Raw genomic sequence first — 22,816 nt, forward strand, 5'->3', positions numbered from 1 at the left:
ATTCCTTGATGCCCTTCCAGACTGCCTCTGCCTACCCAAGGACGTCAGAGGACAAAAATCAGTTTCACCACCTAACCGAGGAACTCAATTTAACCTTGCGCAATACCCTAGATGCAGTTGCACCCCTAAAAACTAAAAACATCTGTCATAAGAAACTAGCTCCCTGGTATACAGAAAATACACGAGCTCTGAAGCAAGCTTCCAGAAAATTGGAACGGAAATGGCGCCACACCAAACTGGAAGTCTTCCGACTAGCTTGGAAAGACAGTACCGTGCAGTATCGAAGAGCCCTCACTGCTGCTCGATCATCCTATTTTTCCAACTTAATTGAGGAAAATAAGAACAATCCGAAATTTCTTTTTGATACTGTCGCAAAGCTAACTAAAAAGCAGCCTTCGCAAATGGAGGATGGCTTTCACTTCAGCAGTAATAAATTTATGAACTTCTTTGAGGAAAAGATCATGATCATTAGAAAGCAAATTACAGACTCCTCTTTAAATCTGGGTATTCCTCCAAAGCTCCATTGCCCTGAGTCTACACAACTCTGCCAGGACCTAGGATCAAGGGAGATACTAAAGTGTTTTAGTACTATATCTCTTGACGCAATGATGAAAATAATCATGGCCTCCAAACCCTCAAGCTGCATACTGGACCCTATTCCAACTAAACTACTGAAAGAGCTGCTTCCTGTGCTTGGCCCTCCTATGTTGAACATAATAAACGGTTCTCTATCCACCGGATGTGTACCAAGCTCACTAAAAGTGGCAGTAATAAAGCCTCTCTTGAAAAAGCCGAATCTTGATCCAGAAATTATAAAAAACTATCGGCCTATATCGAATCTTCCATTCCTCTATAAAATTTTAGAAAAAGCTGTTGCACAGCAACTCACTGCCTTCCTGAAGACAAACAATGTATACGAAACGCTTCAGTCTGGTTTTAGACCCCATCATAGCACTGAGACTGCACTTGTGAAGGTGGTAAATGACCTTTTAATGACGTCAGACCGAGGCTCTGCATCTGTCCTCGTGCTCCTAGATCTTAGTGCCGCTTTTGATACCATCGATCACCACATTCTTTTGGAGAGATTGGAAACCCAAATTGGTCTACATGGACAAGTTCTGGCCTGGTTTAGATCTTATCTGTCGGAAAGATATCAGTTTGTCTCTGTGAATGGTTTGTCCTCTGACAAATCAATTGTAAATTTCGGTGTTCCTCAAGGTTCCGTTTTAGGACCACTATTGTTTTCACTATATATTTTACATCTTGGGGATGTTATTCGAAAACATAATGTTAAATTTCACTGCTATGCGGACGACACACAGCTGTACATTTCAATGAAACATGGTGAAGCCCCAAAATTGCCCTCGCTAGAAGCCTGTGTTTCAGACATAAAGAAGTGGATGGCTGCAAACTTTCTACTTTTAAACTCGGACAAAACAGAGATGCTTGTTCTAGGTCCCAAGAAACAAAGAGATCTTCTGTTGAATCTGACAATTAATCTGGATGGTTGTACAGTTGTCTCAAATAAAACTGTGAAGGACCTCGGCGTTACTCTGGACCCTGATCTCTCTTTTGAAGAACATATCAAGACTGTTTCAAGGACAGCTTTTTTCCATCTACGTAACATTGCAAAAATCAGACATTTTCTGTCCAAAAATGACGCAGAAAAATTAATCCATGCTTTTGTTACTTCTAGGCTGGACTACTGCAATGCTCTACTTTCCGGCTACCCGGATAAAGCACTAAATAAACTTCAGTTAGTGCTAAATACGGCTGCTAGAATCCTGACTAGAACCAAAAAATGTGATCATATTACTCCAGGGCTGATTTCAAGGTTTTACTGCTAACCTACAAAGCATTACATGGGCTTGCTCCTACCTATCTTTCCGATTTGGTCCTGCCGTACATACCTACACGTACGCTACGGTCACAAGACGCAGGCCTCCTAATTGTCCCTAGAATTTCTAAGCAAACGGCTGGAGGTAGGGCTTTCTCCTATAGAGCTCCATTTTTATGGAATGGTCTGCCTACCAATGTGAGAGACGCAGACTCAGTCTCAACCTTTAAGTCTTTACTAAAGACTTATCTCTTCAGTAGGTCCTATGATTAAGTATAGTCTGGCCCAGGAGTGTGAAGGTGAACGGAAAGGCTGGAGCAATGAACCGCCCTTGCTGTCTCTGCCTTGCCGGTTCCCCTCTTTCCACTGGGATTCTCTGCCTCTAACCCTTTTACAGGGGCTGAGTCACTGGCCTACTGGTGTTCTTCCATGCCGTCCATGGGAGGGGTGCGTCACTTGAGTGGGTTGAGTCACTGACGTGGTCTTCCTGTCTGGGTTGGCGCCCCCCCTTGGGTTGTGCCATGGCGGAGATCGTTGTGGGCTATACTCGGCCTTGTCTTAGGACGGTAAGTTGGTGGTTGGAGACATCCCTCTAGTGGTGTGGGGGCTGTGCTTTGGCAAAGTGGGTGGGGTTATATCCTGCCTGTTTGGCCCTGTCCGGGGGTATCATCGGATGGGGCCACAGTGTCTTCTGATCCCTCCTGTCTCAGCCTCCAGTATTTATGCTGCAGTAGTTTATGTGTCGGGGGGCTAGGGTCAGTCTGTTACATCTGGAGTATTTCTCTTGTCTTATCCGGTGTCCTGTGTGTATTTAAACATGCTCTCTCTAATTCTCTCTTTCCCTCTTTCTGTCTTTCTCTCGGAGGACCTGAGCCCTAGGACCATGCCTCAGGACTACCTGGTATGATGACTCCTTGCTGTCCCCAGTCCACCTGGCCGTGCTGCTGCTCCAGTTTCAACTGTTCTGCCTGCGGCTATGGAACCCTGACCTGTTCACCGGACGTGCTTGTTGCACCCTCGACAACTACTATGATTATTATTATTTGACCATGCTGGTCATTTATGAACATTTTAACATTTTAACATCTTGACCATGTTCTGTTATAATATCCACCCTGCACAGCCAGAAGAGGACTGGCCACCCCTCATAGCCTGGTTCCTCTCTAGGTTTCTTCCTAGGTTTTTGGCCTTTCTAGGGAGTTTTTCCTAGGGAGTTTTTCCTAGCCACCGTGCTTCTTTCACATGCTTTGCTTGCTGTTTGGGGTTTTAGGCTGGGTTTCTGTACAGCACTTTGAGAATATCAGCTGATGTACGAAGGGCTATATAAAAATAAATTTGATTTGATTTCATTTTGATTTGATTTGAATACACTAATCATATCAACAGACCGTGCCTCAGATAAGCCCAATTCATAAATGTAAAAAACAACAGTTTAAAATGGCCTTCTCTGCTATCTAATGGTTAATTACAATATTCCCCTGGTCACTGATAAGGTGATGAATTGTAGGGGACATAAATCAATAGGGCTTAGAGCTGGGGAGGGAGGGCCAAACACAGGACCCAGGGGGAGTGTCTGCCTGCCTGCTGGGGATGAGATGACAGGGCTTTGTTAGGACAGTCTGCTCCACACAAACTAGCCAGACTGGGGAGAGTCCACAGCTCTCACACACACTGTCTTTTAATACACAAACTACATACCCAGGAATACCCTCTACTTTACAGTCGTATTCATTCCCATCACACAAATCATCCGACTCACACACCACCAACACCTCTCTTATCAACCTTAATGAGATCGTGACCACCCTTAATGAGACAAGACCTCTCTAATCACCCTTAATGTATGTTGTTCTACAACTAATGTATAACCTTCTCTCTGCTGTGATCAGATCAGCTTTATGCCTCTCCCCCATTCCTTAGCCCCCCTCTCCTTTCAATAGCCCTACCCCGGCCCCCCTCCTCTCCCCTAGCCCTCCTCTCCCCTAGCCCTACCCCGGCCCCCCTCCTCTCCCCTAGCCCTCCTCTCCCCTAGCCCTACCCCCCTCCTCTCCCCTAGCCCTCCTCTCCCCTAGCCCTACCCCGGCCCCCCTCCTCTCCCCTAGTTCTCCTCTCCCCTAGCCCTACCCCGGGCCCCATCCTCTCCCCTAGCCCTCCTCTCCCCTAGCCCTACCCTGGCCCCCCTCCTCTTCCCTAGCCCTCCTCTCCCCTAGCCCTCCTCTCCCCTAGCCCTACCCCCCTCCTCTCCCCTAGCCCTACCCTGGCCCCCCTCCTCTCCCCTAGCCCTACCCCGGCCCCCCTCCTCTCCCCTAGTCCTCCTCTCCCCTAGCCCTACCCCGGCCCCCCTCCTCTCCCCTAGCCCTACCCCGGCCCCCCTCCTCTCCCCTAGCCCTCCTCTCCCCTATCCCTACCCCGGCCCCCCTCCTCTCCCCTAGTCCTCCTCTCCCCTAGCCCTCCTCTCCCCTAGCCCTACCCCGGCCCCCCTCCTCTCCCCTAGCCCTCCTCTCCCCTAGCCCTACCCTGGCCCCCCTCCTCTCCCCTAGCCCTCCTCTCCCCTAGCCCTACCCCGGCCCCCTCCTCTCCCCTAGGCCTCCTCTCCCCTAGTCCTCCTCTCCCCTAGTCCTCCTCTCCCCTAGACCTACCCCGGCCCCCTCCTCTCCCCTAGTCCTCCTCTCCCCTAGCCCTCCTCTCCCCTAGCCCTACCCCGGCCCCCCTCCTCTCCCCTAGCCCTCCTCTCCCCTAGCCCTACCCCGGCCCCCCTCCTCTCCCCTAGTCCTCCTCTCCCCTAGTCCTCCTCTCCCCTAGCCCTACCCCGGCCCCCCCTCCTCTCCCCTAGCCCTACCCCGGCCCCCCTCCTCTCCCCTAGTCCTCCTCTCCCCTAGCCCTACCCCGGCCCCCCTCCTCTCCCCTAGCCCTACACTGGCCCCCCTCCTCTCCCCTAGTCCTCCTCTCCCCTATCCCTACCCCGGCCCCCCTCCTCTCCCCTAGCCCTCCTCTCCCCTAGCCCTACCCTGGCCCCCCTCCTCTCCCCTAGTCCTCCTCTCCCCTAGCCCTCCTCTCCCCTAGCCCTACCACCGCTCCTCTCCCCTAGCCCTACCCTGGCCCCCCTCCTCTCCCCTAGTCCTCCTCTCCCCTAGCCCTCCTCTCCCCTAGCCCTACCCCGGCCCCCCCTCCTCTCCCCTAGCCCTACCCCGGCCCCCCTCCTCTCCCCTAGCCCTACCCCGGCCCCCCTCCTCTCCCCTAGCCCTACACTGGCCCCCCTCCTCTCCCCTAGTCCTCCTCTCCCCTATCCCTACCCCGGCCCCCCTCCTCTCCCCTAGTCCTCCTCTCCCCTAGCCCTACCCCGGCCCCCTCCTCTCCCCTAGTCCTCCTCTCCCCTATCCCTACCCCGGCCCCCCTCCTCTCCCCTAGCCCTCCTCTCTCCTAGCCCTACCCCGGCCCCCCTCCTCTCCCCTAGTCCTCCTCTCCCCTAGCCCTACCCCGGCCCCCCTCCTCTCCCCTAATCCTCCTCTCCCCTAGTCCTCCTCTCCCCTAGCCCTACCCCGGCCCCCCTCCTCTCCCCTAATCCTCCTCTCCCCTAGCCCTCCTCTCCCCTAGCCCTACCCCGGCCCCCCTCCTCTCCCCTAGCCCTCCTCTCCCCTAGCCCTACCCCGGCCCCCCTCCTCTCCCCTAGTCCTCCTCTCCCCTAGCCCTCCTCTCCCCTAGCCCTACCCCGGTCCCCCCTCCTCTCCCCTAGCCCTACCCGGCCCCCCCTCCTCTCCCCTAGCCCTCCTCTCCCCTAGCCCTACCCCGGCCCCCCTCCTCTCCCCTAGTCCTCCTCTCCCCTAGCCCTCCTCTCCCCTAGCCCTACCCCGGCCCCCCCTCCTCTCCCCTAGCCCTACCCGGCCCCCCCTCCTCTCCCCTAGTCCTCCTCTCCCCTAGCTCTACCCCGGGCCCCATCCTCTCTTCTCCTCCTCCCCTTCATTGAGCGCCTGCCTCGTGTTGATAGCCATTATGGTGCCTGAGCATGTTTACGTCTGCCGAGCCGCTGCAGTGGATTTATGGGACAAACCTTTGACCCCTAAACTCAAATAATGGATGATTTACTACATTTGTCATGGTTGTCCTTAATTAAAGGAACATTTCACCCAAAAACTATCTTTTGGTATTTGTTTCAAAGACAGAAATACAGCCAGTAAGATGCATTTTGCATCATATGATGAAAAACATTGCATTATATGAGGCAAAATGCATCATACCGGCTTCGAAAGTTATATATCTTGAAAAGTTGATAGCTGACATGAAAAACATGTTGGGACTATATCAACAATGGACTAATGAAACAGAAAGGATTGTTTTTGGGTGGAGTTTTCCTTTAACGTGCTACAATATGACCTGGATAATCACCTTGTGACCCTTTAATTAACAGAGGCATCAGAGGGCAAACAAACACACACACAGTGTAGTGGTCATAATCAAACCAACAAGATGTCACAGCTGGAATGGGGGGCTAAGATGGTGGAGGACTAGGACACTGAGCCCTGTAGAACTCTCCTATACACCATGAAAAACAGGATATCCTTTTGTAATGGGACTCTGAAAGATGTGAAATTATACAATAATGGCTCTTAGAAATCCTTTATCAATAAGGGTATTATTAAGGGGTAATACGTCTGTAATAAAGCAGGCTACATATTTGGAGATAGAATTGCTAGTGTTGTGACACAGCAGCACTGGAACATGAGAGAAGTAGTCTCTTCCTGCCATGCTGAGCAGAATGAATGAATGAATGAATAATTTGAGACAGGAGAGGGAGGAACGCTCCCAAAGCTCTCATCCTGCTCTGCTGCCCACAAGATAATCCCCAATATAAAAACCCTGCTTTAGGCGTAACAGTTAGTAGGAAACAGGCTATTCTTTCTAGAATTGGAGGAAGGCTGGTGTGTTTGGTGGCAACAAAAACTGTGAAGCTCCTGCCCATTCCCCTGTCAAACACGCGACACATACAACACAAACATAATGTAAGGGGGCATGTCTGTGCGGTGGTTCAGATGAATAGCTCTTTACTAATGCCAAACATGAAAACAAGGCATTCAGAAACACCTCTGGGGTTCTGAGCTGTGCTGCGTTGAGAGGCCCGCCTAGCCTCTGACCAGCCAGACACCAGGAGAGGAGAGGGCATCACTTTCAGGAGAATGATGCGAGCTCCGAGGTAAAGCAGGACAGAGAAAGCAGCATCACTGCCACGTCTCTTTGTCTCAATCACTACTCTCCCCCCTTCCCTTCTCCCCCCTTCCCTTCTCCCCTCCCTGACCTGCTTTCCTCCTTAGCTGGTCTGTTTTCCCAGATAATCAGGGAGAGGGAGAAATGGAGCCCATCACAGTCGCCTGGATGGAATTAGCCCAGTGCACAACATGCCAGACGGGCACGCAGGCAACCCTACACCAGGGGGATGGAGCCACACTCCCTCACCAAGACAGACAGGAGCTAGAAGCTCCAGCACAACAATTCTTTAGCTCCCTTTTTCAAGACAGGCAGAGAGAATACAGGGAGTCTTAAGCCTTTAGCATGCTTTGGTTTGGCTGGCGCCTAGCCGAACTCGACTGGTCAAACCAAATGAGTGTATTCGCATACTCCCTTAAAAGACCTTCGCTTGTATAGTACTGTTTGTCCATCTTGAGACGCCGTAGCCACTTCCCCAAGATAGTCAAAATTAATCGAAGATAACTCAATACATTTTTGCAGAGATCTTACTCGCGCAATTTTACATCAAACGAAGACGTTTGGTGAACGTATTTCTCATGTGGAAAAATGTGCATAAAAACACGTCAATAGTTTAATGACAAACACTTAATTGAAGAATCCCTAGGTTAACCAATGACGAAGGGGCGTAGACTTCGGCTACCGAAATGTGGCTTTTTTTGCCGAAAACCAAAATTAACAAAAATATCACAAAATGAACTGTTACGAACTTTTTGGGATGGGAAGCATGTGGACGCCTTTAATAACACACACACTGCTGATCAAATCATTTAGTTCTACCAGTCCCGGAGCTGCATGGCCGCCCAGACCAACCCCCCACTGCACTGGATGATAGAATTTCTCTATGACTATATGCTAATCAACAGGAATGTTAATCACTGCAGCAACCCCCCCTCTACACACTTCACATCAGCTGATGGCCTTTCCTCTCCTGGGGGGGTAACCCCTCTCTGGCTCCATGTCCTCCTGTCAGTCAGGCTCAGATGGGGTAGAACAGAGATGGGGGTGAGATCCCCAAAAAGCCCAGCACAAAGCCTATTCCGCCACAGTGGCCCCACACAATGGAGGAGTCAGCAGAGACAGGGGCCAGAAGCTTGCGCCTTTCCTGTTTGCAGAAATGAGGCGGCCTGAGACAGACATGTATCACAGGGCCATCACAGAGAGGCTGATCCAGGCCTGAATGCTCTGTTGAATAGGGTAGCGGTGGCCTATTGTCAACCTGTAACATCACATTCATCAAACACTCCAGCGCCCAGCGCCTGCATCCCCCCCCGCAGCCTGCTCACCAACACGGAGTCCTCCGCACGCACACACACACACACACACACACACACACACACACACACACACACACACACACACACACACACACACACACACACACACACACACACACACACACACACACACACACACACACACACACACACACACACACATCAGAGATCACCCTCTCCATGACATACTCTCCTATTCAACTCAATCACTTCAGCACCTCTAACACCCAAACTCATCTCTCCATCAAATATCTGTTTCATTTTCCCATCAGTGACCATTCAAAACCCTCTCTCATTAGCCAGATTGATTCACTCATTCAACGACAGTGATCATGCCATTGCTGCTCACCCACGTCATGCGTTCACCCATGGAACACACACACATACCTTCTTCTATATAGAACGCCCACCTCCTCTACAGGAATAATATACTACAAGCTCAATACACTGGAACAGAGATTCAGACATAGCCACACAAACGACAGTTCCTATACATGTCATGTAATGTGACCATGACTCACCGGAGACTCACTCTCACTCATCAGGCCTATTTTCCCATTTGTGATTAGCTCCAAGTCATTTGTGTTTAATATGGAACACCTTTTAGCAAAAAGTTGCAAGACCATGACGGCTACAACCACAGAATGTCAACTGAAATGTATGAAATGCCCAGAGAACGGAGCAGATCAATATTGTAGAGGACGGACCTGGATAATCATGGACAATCGCTCAAGACATTTCTCCACATGGGACAAGCAATAACTGAAGCTACAGTAGGGCTGGGCGATATGACCTAAAAATCAAATCTCAATTTTATTTCTAACTTACGAGCAATTCACAACATACAGTACCAGTCAAAAGTATGGACACACCTACTCATTCAAAGATTTTTCTTTAATTGTATTATTTTCTACAATGTAGAATAACAGTGAAGATATCAAAACTATGAAATAACACATATGGCATCAAATAGTAACCAAAAAAATTGTTAAACAAATCTAAATATATTTTATATTTGAGGTGTCCAAACTTTTGATTGGTACTGTATATGTCGTTTTTTTTATGTTTTCTCTAAATATGCGTTGTTATACAATTAAAGGTCAAATACACTACATTTGAAACAGTCAGCAATAATCTAATGAATTCAGGGCTTGTGAAGTTATATCTAGGCTAAATATAAGCCTTCCACAACCATAACCTTTATTTAACTAGGCAAGTCAGTTAAGAACAAATTCTTATTTACAATGACGGCCTACCCCGGATGATGCTGGCCCAATTGTGCGCAGCCCTGTGGGACTCCAAATCACAGCCGGTTAGGATACAGCCTGAATTCGAACCATAGACCCACTAATAATTAAATGATTTTATCAAAATAGTTCAACCTGTTTTTTTTTGCAATAGTCACTGATCTGGCTTTCAAGTCTATTAAATGCCATTTTTTGTTACAAATGTAACCAGAACCATGCATAATGCACATTCACTAATAATGACTAACTTCTTGTAACATGCATTAGGATATAGAAAATGAACACAGGTCTCATCAACAATCTCTCAAGCCCAGGTACGAGTGATTAGCCAGCTAATCTTTATATTTCAAGTTTAGCCAACTTGGATCTATTTACTAGCTAACAAGGTAGAACAGTTGAATTGTTATTAACATACCCCTCTGTCGGTCTCCAACGGTTTGAACAGCCTGTTAGCCTGTCCACTTTGTTCAGATGTTGAAATCAAGTGGCCTACCTTATTTTTCAAAATGAGAATGAGTTGCTAATAATTGTGTTTTATGTTTATTGGACATGTATAAAACACAGACTAGACAGCTAGTATAACAGTCTTTGAATAAAATGATGCTAGCGGTACCCCAATGCAGCGCACCACAAACTGAGCATTCATTTTGCAGAGTCAATGTTCATTGATTCTCCTGTTTTAGTAGTGTCTGTTCTGTGTGGAATGTGAGTAGTTGAGACATAAAAAGGGTAGAGTTCGAAAAGGTAACTTCTCTTTTACAGTAAAATAATCTCTGTGTTTCAGTGTCCATATGACCCATTCTGTTGGACCAAACCTCAAATTGAAATAGCGAGTTGAGACCACTTGTCAGAGAGGAAGATGTGTTGGTGTGAGAGGCAGGGGGAGGGGCTTGGTGTGTGAACCCTAGGTATCACTCTCACTAAAATCTGTCCAAAATAAGCCCAATGCGTTTCTACAGGCTTATTTTGGACCTAAGCTTGTCGCCTGCCTTCCAGGCGTTGGGACAACGACTCCCATCGACAGGTCGGAGATGCATCTCTTCATTATATACAGATCTCTGGTGTAAATGGGGAGGTGCATCTCTTCATTTTATACAGATCTCTGGTGTAAATGGGGAGGTGCATCTCTTCATTATATACAGATCTCTGGTGTAAATGGGGAGGTGCATCTCTTCATTATATACAGATCTCTGGTGTAAATGGGGAGGTGCATCTCTTCATTATATACAGATCTCTGGTGTAAATGGGGAGGTGCATCTCTTCATTATATACAGATCTCTGGTGTAAATGGGGAGGTGCATCTCTTCATTATATACAGATCTCTGGTGTAAATGGGGAGGTGCATCTCTTCATTATATACAGATCTCTGGTGTAAATGGGGAGGTGCATCTCTTCATTATATACAGATCTCTGGTGTAAATGGGGAGGTGCATCTCTTCATTATTTACAGATCTCTGGTGTAAATGGGGAGGTGCATCTCTTCATTATTTACAGATCTCTGGTGTAAATGGGGAGGTGCATCTCTTCATTATATACAGATCTCTGGTGTAAATGGGGAGGTGCATCTCTTCATTATATACAGATCTCTGGTGTAAATGGGGAGGTGCATCTCTTCATTATTTACAGATCTCTGGTGTAAATGGGGAGGTGCATCTCTTCATTATATACAGATCTCTGGTGTAAATGGGGAGGTGCATCTCTTCATTATATACAGATCTCTGGTGTAAATGGGGAGGTGCATCTCTTCATTATTTACAGATCTCTGGTGTAAATGGGGAGGTGCATCTCTTCATTATATACAGATCTCTGGTGTAAATGGGGAGGTGCATCTCTTCATTATATACAGATCTCTGGTGTAAATGGGGAGGTGCATCTCTTCATTATTTACAGATCTCTGGTGTAAATGGGGAGGTGCACACAGCACCAAAAGAGACTAGACAAAAAATACAACACGAGACCAAGCAGACAAACGCTCATAAAAACGATAAACAGCAAAACATTGTTTCTTGTGATACAGGCATTTGGAATATCGCGTGAAAACATATATCAAATTCTATTAATTGGAATTTATCGCCCAGCCCGAACTGAAGCTATCATTCATTGCTCTACAGTGGGTAACAGAAATGACATGACTGTGCAATAGGCTAATTATATAGTGACTGGCCAGGAGTTGGGCATTTAGGCTACATTCCAATACAGGAGTCAAGTTTAGTGTGAAGCTATTTGTTTGATCTTGACTTCAGTATTTTTCATATAGGCCAATCAGTGCCAATTTCTTTGTGGCCTGACCCACCACAATGCAATTACAAACCTTGAAAGCACCCTCGCTCTTTAATAGACATCTGTTATATGGCCCTATATGGACTGTCACTTTGACAGAACCTATGGTCTTTAAACCAGTGAGCTCACTACTCTCATCCTCTCTATCACCCTCCCTTATTGTACTGTGTTTGAATTAGTAATTTAGCCAAACTGGCAGAAGTCAGTCATGGGATGTGCTCCAATGCACTCCTTCACAGTCTTGTGACCGTCAACACAAATACCACAGGGCCCGGGTCATGAGACCTATAGGGAAGGTCAGGGCCAGGGTTGGCTCTCCACTTGGGTAACAGACCTTTAGCCTAATCACAGTCACTGAGAAACTCACGGATTCTAATATGGGCTCATTCATCAGATTTCCCTACAGTCATTCAGCCTGAGCTCAGGATACACCATGTACCAGCTCTGAACCTCAGGCCATTTTCCATTTAAGGCAATGTGCACCCTATCAGTTGGACAGATTGTTGCTTCTTTACTTGAGATGGCTCAAAGGAGCTCTAACAGACTTCTCCAAGCTACAGTAAAACTGGGAAGGAGGAATTTCACAAGCCCAGCATGGACTCCAGAGACTCCAGAAAAAATAAGGATGTGTCCACAATTTGTAAAATATTCCAACCCCCGTCGCTCACTCACTCTATCCAGAGTAGCAAAACTCCTGCCTGCCTTGGATAACTGGACAGATGATGTGGGAGACAAACACCCAAGAGGCTCCAGTAGATATAAACTCTATGACAGACCATAGAACACCCAAGAGGCTCCAGTAGATATCAACTCTATGACAGACCATAGAACACCCAAGAGGCTCCAGTAGATATCAACTCTATGACAGACCATAGAACACCCAAGAGGCTCCAGTAGATATCAACTCTATGACAGACCATAGAACACCCAAGAGGCTCCAGTAGATATCAACTCTATGACAGACCACGGAACACCCAAGAGGCTCCAGTAGATATCAACTCTATGACAGACCATAGAACACCCAAGAGGCTCCAGTAGATATCAACTCTATGACAGACCATAGAACACCCAAGAGGCTCCAGTAGATATCAACTCTATGACAGACCACGGAACACCCAAGAGGCTCCAGTAGATATCAACTCTATGACAGACCATAGAACACCCAAGAGGCTCCAGTAGATATCAACTCTATGACAGACCACGGAACACCCAAGAGGCTCCAGTAGATATCAACTCTATGACAGACCATAGAACACCCAAGAGGCTCCAGTAGATATCAACTCTATGACAGACCACGGAACACCCAAGAGGCTCCAGTAGATATCAACTCTATGACAGACCATAGAACACCCAAGAGGCTCCAGTAGATATCAACTCTATGACAGACCATAGAACACCCAAGAGGCTCCAGTAGATATCAACTCTATGACAGACCATAGAACACCCAAGAGGCTCCAGTAGATATCAACTCTATGACAGACCATAGAACACCCAAGAGGCTCCAGTAGATATCAACTCTATGACAGACCATAGAACACCCAAGAGGCTCCAGTAGATAGCAACTCTATGACAGACCATGGAACACCCAAGAGGCTCCAGTAGATATCAAGGGTCTTGAAAATGAATCCCTCTAGTCAATGAGCATCATGTAGAGTAGACAAGTAGAGATGAGTAGTGTAAAGTAATTATAAAGGACAATTTATTGAAGCATTATGGAAAGCCCAGTGAACCAATGACTCAATACAAAACCCAACCAGGAGGACATCACTCTGTCCTCAGGTAGTCTACGCCTGCAGGTATTCATGTTTTCTCCATCTCTTAACCTCTTCAATGTGTTTAAATTTGCTGTGATTGTGGACTATTGACCACACATTGGTACATCCACATTCAATCTTTAAAAAAAATAAACTTGAGATGATGTCAGAACAACAATCTTCATTGAGCAGATTATAATGAATCCTGCTGAAGAGGCTGAGAGCAACACTCAAATATCAAGAGGTGCTCGAGTTGATTCAACCACCAAATTCTAAAACCGAAGAATAGGCCGAAACAGAAAGGGAAAACTGTAGGCTATTTGCCTTTTATCTCAATGGCAGACTGAAGTCTGTACTTTGTTTAAAATTAGTAATTGTTGCCTCAAGACCTGCACATTGGTTCCCACTAGTTAACCCAGCCACAAAGTGCCTACATCGTTAAAATTCATGAAAACGTAAATGTGCTTTTTGGTCTTAATTAAAGGTTTGGCATGAGGTTAGCAGTGTAGCAAATGTTTGGATTAAGGTTAGGGTTCTGTTTAAAATCAGATTTTAATGAGAGAAATAGCTGGGATTTATGACTTTCTGGCTGTGTTAACTAATGACGAGTGACGACCCTGCACATCTGATAAGGACAATAACATATGGAAAATGTAGTTGACTGTAGCACAATGATCCTGTGAGTGGCAGGAGTTGAAACAAGCTTGTATAGGAGGGATTTTGAGCATCAGCACTATGGGGGGCCCACAGCTAGTGATTTCCAACCATCCATCCATTCCTCATCCACCCTGGGTAGGCAACAACAGGATGACACTCATCCGTCCAATAGCCTATCAACAGATCTGAAGTAGTCACTAGCTCTCTCAACAAAAGCCTGTAAATGTATTGAATAAACAGGTTACCAACAGCCTACCTACAAGCTAGTTATAAATTCTAAAATGCTATCAAACATAAGAAACATTGGCAATTAGGCTCAGTGATGCACCACGTAAACATTTCATTTCACAAATCTTGAACAAGCCAACACCAACGGCTGGGCTACAGCCATCTAGATTACACAATACTGTACTCATAAAACTGTTAGAGTAGAAAATAGTTGGTCTGTCTAGGCTTGGGACCCCAAAGGTATGCTTCTGAAAGATATAGGATAGCTTTGCTATAAGGTATTTTTTGCTGTTGGTCCATAAAGGTTCACCATAGGTGGTCATACAGTCATAATCATACCTCAAATGGTGACTAGAATTTAGCTGACAAAACACAGGTTTAGTTTCCTACTAAATCATAAATATGGTGTTTTCATAACATTATCTTATTTACGCTACTGCATGCTTCTAAACTGATGCTCTTCATACAGGAAACAATGGCTCTGTCCAGGAAAAAAAACTTGACGGAAGGAGGTGGACATCAATAAACCACTTAAGCATTATACATTGAACAAAAATATAAACGCAACTTGTAAAGTGTTGGTCCCATGTTTCATGAGCTGAAATAAAAGATCCCAGAAATGTTCCATATGCACCAGTATTTGTGTCTGTAATAAAAACCTTTTGTGGGGAAAAACTCATTCAGATTGGCTGGGCCTGGCACCCCTGCCCAGTCATGTGAAATCCATAGTTTAGGGCCTAATGAATTTAATTCAATCGACTAATTTCCTTAAATGAACTGAAACTCGGGAAAATCGTTGCGTTTATATTTTTGTTCAGTATATATATATATATATATATAGACTTAACAAGCAGGCAGGCCAGCTATCTTGCAAATAATGAAATTGTTCATAGTTTATAATATCCACAGGCATATAACAGTGCAATAGTGAGCCAGCAGCAGATACCTGGGTGCCCCCAGATAATAATTATCGTGCTGTTTGTTTGGCCTCATGAGACAAAAGCCAGGGTTACCCATAACTACGAATGACATTTCAAAACTCCTATGAAGCTCGTCCAGCAGAATATTTACAAAGGTGTACACACATTTAATGAAAACGTTTAATATAAGCACCGTATATGAATGTTGAGGGTCAGGTATGAAACGAAACATTTATTGAGAGCGAGTCGGCTACGTTGGCTAATGTCATGTTCACCGGGACATCAGATAGTGACACCCAGGCAGGTCGAGACAGAGAGGACAAGAGGAGCTAGCTAGTCATCAAGCTAACTGGCAGACACCGACTCAAACAAAGCCAGTCAACACACAGCATGGCGAAGTGGCCAATAGAAGATACCTTGTTAGCTAGTCAATTTGAGAGCCAATGTTTTATTACTGTATGGATAATATATTTGTAAATAATGTGCCATTTTAAAAAGGGCATCCCAATAACGTCTTTACCTGAATATTAGGATTTGCCCATGTTTGCTAACTAGCTACCGTTAGCTGGTTGGTGGAGGTGGTGTTGTTGGAGGAAAAATAATCACGCTTACCCGTTCTCGTTGTTTATCTTCGTTAGCGGGAGACTCACTATATTTTTGCCGCGTCACTGATAACGTATAACACTAACATACATATAGTCTCTGGTTACTAGCATTAGTGACTTAATTCAATGTTAATGATAATGTTTAAAATCCCAGTTGACAGCGCATTTCTGTTAAATCCGCATCCTTGAATAAGAGCTGTTCACGCTGATTGTGCAGCACGGCGTGTTACGAAACATAAGCAGCCCTAGCATCTCACATGATAAAGGTAAAGCAATGTTGGTACTCGCAAAGGATCTAAAAAATAATGTATAAATCAGCATCAGAGAGATGTCCTTAGCTTCCTATTCCTCCTAACCTCCGACGGTCGTCCACTACTCCAGTTCGTTCAACAGGGAGAAAGAAAATAATGAATGATGGGGAGGGGGAGGGTGGGGGGCTGAGCCTTCTCAGTCAATCACATTCAAATACTGTATAGACACACTCAAAGGCTCTACACAGTAGCAGCGGTTGCGCGTGGATTCCTTGTCAGCGGAGCTGTCCCTGGTGCTATCACTGGTTCATAATACCAGGCTGATTCCAATCTTACAGATTCCGTTTATTAGTCGAAATATTGGGGTCATTTGTGGGCCCCATGCATACACGGTATCCTTTCTGCAAATGTGAACTTGAGAAACATTACGTTTTTGATGGTGGCGGATGAATATTGTAGCTAGGCCTGCATAATACTGCAAGTGTAGTGAGGTAGGGTACAAGTTGCTCATGTGACTCACGTGTTGGAACCCCAACCGTGTCATTCTGACGAGCCGACATCAATATGATCCTCCTGGCAAGTATGTTTTTTAATCGGAACTTTAGGCAATTTATCCCTCCAACCTCCTTAGAAATAGAAACTGAATAATATAGCTCTATATTAGCGGTACACCTCCATAGACTAGTGTGTGAATGTACAGTATGAGAAACACAAACCGTATTTAAGAACATCTTTCAAGGACAGAACATGACAAAAGAAAGCTAGAAAAACTATTATACAGAGACCTATGTGCAGTATATGCAAGGATATCACTGTATTTAAGAAAATCTTTCAAGTCCAGAACATGAGCAACCAGTTTTTAAATTACTGCAGACAGACAGCAAGGGGCAGAACTTGCTCCAATGTATAAAGTGAAAGATATAAGATATGGCACAACTATGTTTTTGACAAATAGTAGGAGCACACAACTAGGAGCACACCTACTTTCTAGGAGCACACTCTACTAGGAACACACTCTACTAGGAGCACACTGTCATGTCCTGACCAGTAAAAGAGGTTATTTGTTATTGTAGTTTGGTCAGGACGTGACAGGGGTGTGTTTGTTTTGTGTTGTCTGGGTTTTTGGGTTGTGTTCTATGTTTTGTATTTCTATGTTCTATTTTCTAGTTTTTCTATTTCTATGTCTAGTTTATTGTTTTGACCTTCAATTGGAGGCAGCTGTTCCTCGTCCTCGTGTTGGTATGTTGGTCAATGGGACCCTTGTGTATGTCAGTGAACTATCTCCCACTTCTCTCCATTCTAAGCTTATTACAGCCTTATAGTGCAGTGAATAGGAGATGAGGGATGACTCAAACGGTTGTCTGTTGGTGTGTGTTGTGCTGGGCAGGGGGCTGGGGCTGAGATCTAATAGCAGGTGGTGAAGAGTCAAATCTACCAGTCTGTCCAGGCTTTAGAAGATGGGGTGGCAGAAGGGGAAGGCCTCAGGGCTAGACATTCCCCATCTGGATTCTCCCTCTACATCAACAGGACTGACACAGAGTCAGAGAGAGTGACCCACCACTCATCTATCTGAAGGGGTGTGTGTGTGTTTCTTTTTTTTAAAGAGGTAGCATTTCAGATGTTTTCAGAAGATGGGCATGGGCTCCACTGTCCCAACCTTAAACAACCATGCTGTTCTACCTCCAAGGTCTCTCTCTCTCTCTCTCTCTCTCTCTCTCTCTCTCTGCTATAGACTGAAACAAATTAGAGCATTTGACAAGTATTCCATTCCTGCCTCTGTCCCACCCCTACCTGGTCCCCCCCTTTTTACCAGAGGGCCCATCCACAATCCACTGTGACAAAGGGAAAGAGCTGAGTGCAGGATATCAGGGTGCTACTGGCAGCCAGACACTGGTCGGCACAGTGCTTACACAGGGGTGCTTTCTGCAGATTACAGCAGTTTGAGCTAAACCCCCCTCTGTCCACTCACTATGGACAGGACCTAGAGGGGGAGCGGGAGGAGAAGGGCATCATGAGTGTTAGGGATGGGCTGGGGTCTGGGTAGTCAAAATCAATCATTGTTGTTTGTTACTTAGATGGTTTGTTTTACACACCCTTTTCATTTTGCTGTCCATGATCATAGCACATGGTTTGCTCTCATAATTAGTGTGTCTATGTTTTTGTGTGTATGTGTGTGTGCAGTTGATAATCTCATCCTCAGGCAGGGCATTTGAAGCATGTGACTCCAGCCCTGACCGTTGCAGGGCCCACCACGCTGCTTAGGCCCCTCAATCACCTGTGGGCCTAACTGCTGCAGCTAACCCCAGGAGAGGGGGAGGAAATGGATGTAGAGTATATAAAGAGAGTGAGACACAGGAGGAGACAGGGAGGGAGGGAGGGTGGGAGTATACCCTAGAGAGGCTGTGGCAGAAAGCACACAGCCCTCTACTACAATTCCCAACATCAGGCCCACCTCATCTGGCCTTTTCTCACAGCTCTTATCTCAGATGTGTGATTCAGTCACAGGATTCACTCCAGAAGAATACACTTCCTCAAAATGAGGGCTCTCACTCACATGGTTATGGGCTTAACAAAAAGAAGACACCTGTACCATGTCAGATATAGAGTTGAAATGTATTACATTTTGAGTTTGCATCACAATATTACACTTTATGTACATCACTTTAAACTGAAATATAACAAAAAAGGGCTACTTATAGCAATTGAGGTTGAAATTCTACTGCAGTGCTATTGGTATAGATAGAGCTAAGTAACGCACTATCATCTGTCACCCCCAAATCCCCATACCTCTGACCAAAAAGGAGAAACTTGCAAAGTTGCAGTCTCCAGCAAAACCATATCACACAGTATCCAACGGGTTGCTCTCTGGTTGATACGACCTACTTAAAGTTATTTATATTCCTCCCATTGCTTTTTGGAGTAATCTCCCTTGGACGGCCAGCCTATTTCTGGTGTCTTTCTTGCTCATCTTCCCTCTTGCCCTCCCCTCAGCACATCTCCCTGCCTCCCCAAACTAGTTGCTGAAGGTCACCCTGCTGTTCTAGTTTGAACTTTGAGAATAATTAGACAGAATGAAACCAGGACATTGAGGAGGAGAACTATCGCTACGGCAACGTGACTCAGTGAGATCAGGGAGGGCCGCAGGTCGGTTACGTATCAACGTTCCTAAGGAAGGAAGACATCCTGAAGCTCAGTGGGCGACAACACTTATACACACCACGCAGTGAGTTTCAGGCTGTGCATCCTCACCATCTTACCCTATGTGTTTGCTAGTGAGGCAGAAGAGTGAGGGGTTGTGTGGGGTAAAAGAAGTGGATAAATGGAGGTGGTGGCTAAAAATACAAGAAAGAATATAGGAGAAATAGAGACATACATGGACAGTATTTGGGAAGGTTCTCCTCCCGACATCTCTTATGACCCCTCCCTGCATAGACTGCAACTAGGTCACCTTCAATGGGGTCTGGGCTGTGTGGGCAGGATTCAGCTGCTTGTTTACCATCTTTAGTGATCTGATGTGGATATGTCACAGATACTTTCTTTATAAAGTACACAAAAAATTGCAACAAACACTATCTTCACCACATTGGGGCAGCAGGTAGTCTAGTGGTTAGAGTGTTGGACTTGTAACTGAAAGGTTTCAAGATCGAATCCCCGAGCTGACAAGGTAAAACATTTGTTGTTCTGCCCCTGAACAAGGCAGTTAACCCACTGTTCCTAGGCTGTCATGGAAAATAAGAATTTGTTCTTAACTGACTTGCCTAGTTAAATAAAGGGAGAAAAATGTTTTTATTCACTTCATTTAACTCCCTAATTGCCAATATGGCTCAATAGGCAGCTTAATCCGAGAGGTGCATGATGGGTATTTGGGTGCAATCATGTGATCAGTCAGGTGTGTGTGTATAGCTGACAACTGAAGGAGACAGAACAGACCTTTACTCTCAGTTTACCTTTTGAGGCCAGTGTGACTTTCATCCTGGTTTATGACAGAACTAAGGATTTAGCTCCAGGACCAAAACATTTAAATATAAAAATATAAAGTAAAAAAAGATACAGGGCCCAAAATTTGCCTGAATCCTAGTTTCCTGTGCCATGAAACAATTACATTTGACCAAGAACTGAGATGACTAAGCAAGCTTTCCAACAAACAATGCATGCTCTCGTTTTAGTCCATATACCGGTTGCAATCACATAATTAACCTGATTGCTCTCCTTTTGGGCTCAGCAGTGAAATAAAGTGCCCGGAGAGAGATCCCATTTCAGAGTGAGGATGTAGTAGAGATCTTGCCAGGATATGATCTGATTTGAGAGCATTGTTACACTTGTGGGTGGAGGGAGGCAATGATTAAATCAGGCCACAGGAGAATCAGCCCGTCGTAGAATAGAACTTGATAAACTGAAACGATCCATTCGTCTCCACGCACCCTCTGCAAGCTCTTGCTTCCAGGACAACTCCCACAATGAACATCTGATGTGTTCTTATGCCAGGACATGTTTTTGAGATACAGTAGAATAGAGCGCAACAAGTTGTTGCTGCCTTCCTATGTTATCTTCCAGTCTGAAATTCACCATCCCAACCATTCATCACTATTCACTGCACCTTTGTGTATGTTCCACTTGTGTAGGAGTGGTGGGTGTAGCTGAGTACAGACAGTGTGTTTGTGTAGGAGTGGTGGGTGTAGCTGAGTACAGACAGTGTGTTTGTGTAGGAGTGGTGGGTGTAGCTGAGTACAGACAGTGTGTTTGTGTAGGAGTGGTGGGTGTAGCTGAGTATTAGTGTACTGTAAGTGTGACCCCGTGTAAAGAGTGTATAATAGTGTGACAATAGTACCGCCCCACATATTTAACGCCCCCTTCCCTCCCTCCCTCCCTGGGCCCTGCAGACTGGGATCTGCTACCTCCTCCTCATTAGCAAACCTCACTAATTATACCCTAACGAGGTGCCGTGCCTGTGGGGCCTTGATCACGTCAATATTTAAAGAAAGTAGTCTCCATGGCTTATTTCTACGGCCACGTTCCCCTGCTCAGACGTTGCATGCATCAACCAATGGTTGCGTGCCACGTCATCGATTGTGTCATCAACTGACAGATTGCTATAACATATGATGTGGTTACCTGATACTTAAAATATCTATCCAGGCGTTGTAAGATCTGGCAGGCGTCAGCCACGCCTGGGCAGAGGAACACACCCTTTATTTGGTCCGTGAGATGGTGGGATGGAAGACAGGAAGGTGGGATGGAAGACAAGAAGTGAGACAGTATGGAGGCAAACCCACCACCTCTGGCCTGGTCTCCATACTGTTAGGAATAGTCTTTCTCACTCCCCATTGGGCACAGACGTCAATTCAACGTCCATTCCACGTTGGTTCAACTTCTTTTTATTGAAATGATGTGGAAACAACGTTGATTCAACCAGTGTGTGCCCAGTTGGTCATTACCGTCCAACATTACTTTCATCCCTGCAGTTTGACTGAGAACCAGTCATGGATCCTGTTGCTATGCAACTACAGTATCATTCTCGTTTTTACCACTGTGCCAGTAGAACATGGAGCTCATAGCAGATCATATGAGAAAGCAAATCAATACAAGTCAACATGTATGTGATGTAAGAGCTAGGAAAGATGAGGCACTGCTGCTCGTCGGTTTGAGTGGCACACAGAAAAAGGTTACGCTTTTGAGTAGCCAATTACTACCACAATATTATTGTAAGTATTTAGTTAGTAAATAGTGATCAGGACGGCAGACTCTAAACCTGATCCTCCTAGAATAGTCTTGTCGTTCATTGACTCCGCCCCAGCCAAGCACTAACCTATGTCTCCCTCCATCCTCACCCTCTTCACCGTCACCTAAACCGGAGTGATCCAGAATTTTCTATCACAGGAGGCCACTGAAATAACTGCTTCACACTTACACCTCATCTGACCTCCAGGGCCAGGCGATTAGCGATAATCTCAGGTTCCCAGACCTTTAGACTGAGCTGGAGGGAGATCTGAGAGTGGATAGGCAATCCTTGAACTTCAGTCAATTATTATTCTGAAGACTGTGTTTGTTTTCTGTGATTGTGTTTTGCTTTTCATGTATTGATGTGTATAATGAATATTGATGTGTATAGTGTATATTGATGTGTTTGATATGTAATGGTGTGTGTAAAAGCGACCTTGGTCTCAGCATGACTCCCTGTCAAAATAAAGATTCAATAATAAATACAATAAAAAACCAAGTGCTGATCCATCTGTGGCTGTGTGAGGATAACAGAGTTATTTTAATTTGTCTAATTCTATGTGTAATCCTGACACACCCCACCCTGACACACTTCACCACCACCACCCTGACACACTTCACCACCACCACCACCACCACCCTGACATACCTCACACCACCACCACCCCATCCTGACACACCTCACCCTGACACACCTCACCACCACCACCTCACCCTGACACACCTCACCACCACCACCCCACCCTGACACACTTCACCACCACCACCACCCTGACACACTTCACCACCACCACCCTGACACAC

At 45.9% G+C, this 22,816-nt stretch overlaps 1 protein-coding gene across 4 annotated transcripts in view; it reads right to left on the reverse strand.

The window, feature by feature from the left end:
- LOC106563448 (spectrin beta chain, non-erythrocytic 1) overlaps positions 1-16,451 on the reverse strand; it is a 110,038-nt gene extending 93,587 nt beyond the window's left edge. For all 4 annotated transcript variants that reach the window (XM_045690051.2, XM_014129037.3, XM_082958234.1 and 1 more), the window contains exon 1: positions 16,051-16,451. The gene's annotated coding sequence lies outside the window, so the exon portion shown is untranslated. The remainder of the gene's footprint in view (positions 1-16,050) is intronic.
- Between the last annotated feature and the right edge of the window lie 6,365 nt (positions 16,452-22,816).

The sequence above is a fragment of the Salmo salar genome, chromosome 11 (assembly GCF_965601325.2).
Source record: "Salmo salar chromosome 11, fSalSal1, whole genome shotgun sequence".
In the NCBI taxonomy this organism is placed as follows: domain Eukaryota; kingdom Metazoa; phylum Chordata; class Actinopteri; order Salmoniformes; family Salmonidae; genus Salmo; species Salmo salar.